Below are 4,849 nucleotides of genomic sequence, written 5' to 3'. Positions count from 1 at the left end.
AGCCACATTAGGGAGATTTAAACAATCCTTAGATAAGCACATGGATAACGATGGGATAGTGTAGGGGGATGGGCTTAGATTAGTTCACAGGTTGGCACAACATCGAGGGCCGAAGGGCATGTTCTGTCACTGTATTGTTCTATGTTCTATGTTCAATTGAAATGCACAAAAGTGGATAAATCCCCAGGACCTGATCAGGTGTACCCTAGAACTCTAGGGGAAGCTAGGGAAGTGATTGCTGGGCCTCTCGCTGAGATATTTGCATCATCGATAATCACAGGTGAGGTGCCAGAAGACTGGAGATTGGCTAACATGGTGCCACGAGTTAAGAAAGGTGGTAAGGACAAGCCAGGGAACTATAGACCAGTGAGCCTGGACAAGTTGTTGGAGGGAATCCTGAGGGACAGGATGTACATGTATTTGGAAAGACAAGGACTGGTTAGGGATAGGCAACATGGCTTTGTACGTGGGAAATCATGTCTCACAAACTTGATTGAGTTTTTTGAAGAAGTAACAAAGAGGATTGATGAGGGCAGAGCAGTTGATGTGATTTATATGGACTTCAGTAAATAGTTAGACAAGGTTCCCCATGGGAGACTGGTTAGCAAGGTTAGATCTCATGGAATACAGGGAGAACTAGCCATTTGGATACAGAACTGGCTCAAAGGTAGAAGATAGAGAGTGGTGGTGGAGGGTTTTTTTCAGACTGGAGGCCTGTGACCAGTGGAGTGCTGGGTCCTCTACTTTTCATTATTTAAATAAATGATTTGGATGTGAGCATAAGAGGTACAGTTAGTAAGTTTGCAGATGACACCAAAATTGGAGGTGTAGTGGACAGCGAAGAAGGTTACCTCAGATTACAACGGATTTGGATCAGATGAGCCAATGGGCTGAGAAATGGCAGATGGAGTTTAATTTAGATAAATATGAGATGCTGCATTTTGGGAAAGGAAATCTTAGCAGGACTCATATGCTTCATGGTAAGGTCCTCGGTAGTGTTGCTGAACAAAGAGACTTTGGAGTGCAGATTCAAAGCCACTTGAAAGTGGAGTCGCAGGTAGATAGGATAGTGAAGAAGGTGTTTGGTATGCTTTCCTTTATTGGTCAGAGTATTGAGTGCAGGACTTGGGAGGTCATGTTGCGGCTGTATAGGACATTGGTTAGACCACTGTTGGAATATTGCGTGCAATTCTTGTCTCCTTCCTATCAGAAGGATGTTGTGAAACTTGAAAGGGTTCAGAAAAGATTTACAAGGATGTTGCCAGGTTTGGAGGATTTGAGCTATAGAGAGAGATGGAATAGGCTGGGGATGTGTTCTCTGGAGCGTCCAAGGCTAAGGGGTGACCTTATTGAGATTTATAAAATCATGAGGGGCATGGATTGGATAAATAGACAAAGTCATTTCCCTGAGGTGGGGGAGTCCCGAATAGGGGACATAGGTTTAGAGTGAGACGGGAAAGCTATAAGGAGACCTAAGGCGCAACGCTTTCTCGCAGAGTGCAGTACATGTATGGAATGAGCTGCCAGAGGAAGTGGTAGAGGCTGGTACAATTGCAACATTTAAAAGGCATCTGGATTGATACATGAATGGGAAGGGTTTGGAGGGATATGGGCCAGTTGCTGGTAGGCGGGACTAGATTGGGTTGGGATATCTAGTCGGCATGGACGAGTTGGAACGAAGGGTCTGTTTCCATGCTGTACATCTCTATGACTCGATAACTCTGTTTTAATTTGATTGGCTGAAATATTGCATTGGGAATCAGTTTTCATCCTATCAGATGATAATATTTGCAATGATCTCCTAACCAGAAGCATCAGGTTATCTTGGCTGGGAGCATTCTGTTCTTTGGGTTAAGATGCAATGGAGTTCCAGTTCTACTGTAGGGTATGAGTACATAATCTAGTCGTCCTCTTCAATTCGCTCATTCATATGAGATGCCACCTTTCAAAGCACTATGAATGGATACAGTGGCACTACTTAGAAAAGTGTGGGGCAATCTCACAGAAACATAGAATGTAAAAGCAGAAGTAGACCATTCAGCCCATTGAACTTGCTTAACATGATCCTGGCTGATCCTTTATCACAATACTGCTCTCATCATTTCCTTGATATTTCAGCTCCTAGAAATCTATTTCTTCCTTAGATATATTTCGGGACTTGGTCGCACAGATTTCTGTGGTAGAGAATTTCACTCACCCTCTGAGTGAAGAAATGCCACCTGTCCTCAGTCCAAACTGACTTACCAAGTATCCTTAGACTGCGACCCTTTGTTCTAGACTCATCCTCCCTGCATCCAGTCTGTCCAGCTCTGTCAGACTTTAAACATCTCAATGAGATCCCCTTCCAGTCCACTAAACTCCCATCAATACATGCCCAGTCTAAACCAATCTCTCCCCATTTGATACACCCTGCCATCCTGGGAATTAAATCTGGGGCGTGTAGGGATTACAATGATGTCAATTAGATGGACCTCACAGACTATGAATTCCCTGATTGGGGCTGTTAATCTGGTCCAATCAGGGAACCCTGACTGACTGAGAAGAACTGGAGTGTCAGGGGATCTGGTCACTCAGAGAGCTGACTATGAGGGATTGGATCAGGGTCAAAGACTCTCCATGTGTAAGTCCAGCGTTATTGGTGATGGGATACTGGCCTTAGTGGAGGTATTTCAGGGACCCATCACTTCACTGTCTCTATGGTGAGCACATCTTTTTTCCTAATGGATTGCCAACATTTATCCTCCAACTGACAAAAAAGATGTACTTGTAAATAGTTTACAGTTGTCACAACAAAACAAATTCCCAATGCTCCCTAATTACAAAAAAAAAGACTCAGATTATTAACTCTGAACACTGGCTTCACTTCTCTAATTAAGCTACTGAAGCCAAACTATTTTAAAAGGGCCAGTACCTTTCTTGCTGCTACCGTGATCACTACTTGCGTCTGAGAGAATTTGAATACTCTCTGAAATTACATATTGTCCAGTAAAGTGTCAGAGATAGAGAGGCAACTTGGTCCACTGAACTATCAATAACAATTACAACCCTACTCTGTAAGCTTTGTCTTTGATGGGAGGGCTCTTGTCTGAACTGAACACCAGGTAGTATTATTACATTGGAAGTAAACCCAGATCACCAAGTATTGTAGAGAGCTCTGATAAAGATCCATTGAATTCAAACAGATCTGTTTCTCATTCCAGAAGTACTGCCTGACTAGATAAATGCTTCCAGCATTTCATGTTTGTCCTGAAAACTTACAGCATCAGTCATATTTTGTTTTTTTTGGACATACAATGCCCTGAAATGTCTGAGGTTGTATCCTACTTATTAAGTACTGTACATCACTCACTGAAAACACCATCATGAGGCTAACTGAGCTACAGACTGCTGCTGTGCAGTACAGAAAGCATTCAAAACCCAATTCAGAACCCCTCCTGAAGAACTACCTATGTGTATGGAAAGTGAGGACAGAGACACAGTGCACTTGAGAAATCGTTTCACAGTCACACTGAGCTCTGAGCTGAAAAACATCCACTTTACTGAGGGCTGCCAGCACTAGTGGAAATTCAAAATTAGGTCACCACTTTCAGGAAAGGAAAAAGAAACAGTTTTCAAAGGCTATAAAGTTCTGCATGCTGTGTTAACTGGGGAGTTTAATGTCGTTGCGAACACCAGAGGACTGCACCATCTGCTGGCCAAGTAATTAATTGTTTAAAGTGCAGAGGGGGATTTAATGTAAGGAAGTAACAGTTGTCACGAACGCCAATAAAAGCACAAATTGCAGGAGACTCTGGCAGCATCTGTGGGGAGAGAAGCAGAGTTAATGTTTCAAGTTCAGTGACCCTTCTTGTTTTTGTTCTCAGAATGAGAGCAAAGCTTCACTTAGCACTGAGAAGTGGGTCTGGAGGGATAGGATATGGTTGGGGATGGATTATCTTCTATAGGCCCTGCAGTCCTTGTAGCATGGATTGTTCCACGGAAGGAAAAACCAGTAAAATGTGCAAATGACACATACTTGTCCGATGTGCCTAATATACCTCAGAAGAGAGCTCCTGTATAACTGGAAGTTTCATTTCAAAGTACAGGAGCTCCCCAATTGATGAATGCCTGGGCTTGGAATGCTCTTACATATAAACACAATTAGCCCTACTTACATTTGGTGCTAGAGTTATTTCCATTATAGATATGTTGCGTTTACATCATTTATTTAGTTAACTGAGGGATTTCCTTTCTGCTTTTTGATGATATAGGTTTAGGGTTTCCATCCAGGTTGTCTCTGCAGGATAACTCTCTGTTTTTTGTCATGTAGACACTGTCAAAACTCTCACCCTCACAACGCGCAGCCTCCCCTGCAACCTCAACCTCACTATCAAACCGGCAGACAAGGGAGGCGCGGTGGTAGTTTGGCGTACCGATCTTTACACCGCTGAAGCTAGACGCCAACTCGCGGACACCTCCTCCTACTGCCCCCTTGACCATGACCCCACCTCCCACCACCAAACCATCATCTCCCAGTACATCCATAACCTCATTACCTCAGGAGATCTCCCATTCACCGCCTCCAACTTTATAGTCCCAATACCCTGCACCGCCCGTTTCTACCTCCTGCCCAAAATCCACAAACCCGACTGCGCCAGCCGACCCATTGTCTCAGCCTGCTCCTGCTACACCGAACTCATCTCTGCATACCTCGACACTGTCCTGTCCCCCTTAGTCCAAGAACTCCCCACCTACGTTCAGGACACTACCCACGCCCTCCACCTCCTACATGAGTTTCACTTTCCTGGCCCCAAACGCCTTATCTTCACAATGGACATCCAGTCCCTATACACCTCCATCCCCCATCACA

Source organism: Chiloscyllium plagiosum, chromosome 23, assembly GCF_004010195.1.
Source record: "Chiloscyllium plagiosum isolate BGI_BamShark_2017 chromosome 23, ASM401019v2, whole genome shotgun sequence".
Taxonomy (NCBI): Eukaryota; Metazoa; Chordata; class Chondrichthyes; order Orectolobiformes; family Hemiscylliidae; genus Chiloscyllium; species Chiloscyllium plagiosum.
This window is presented reverse-complemented; position numbering follows the sequence as displayed.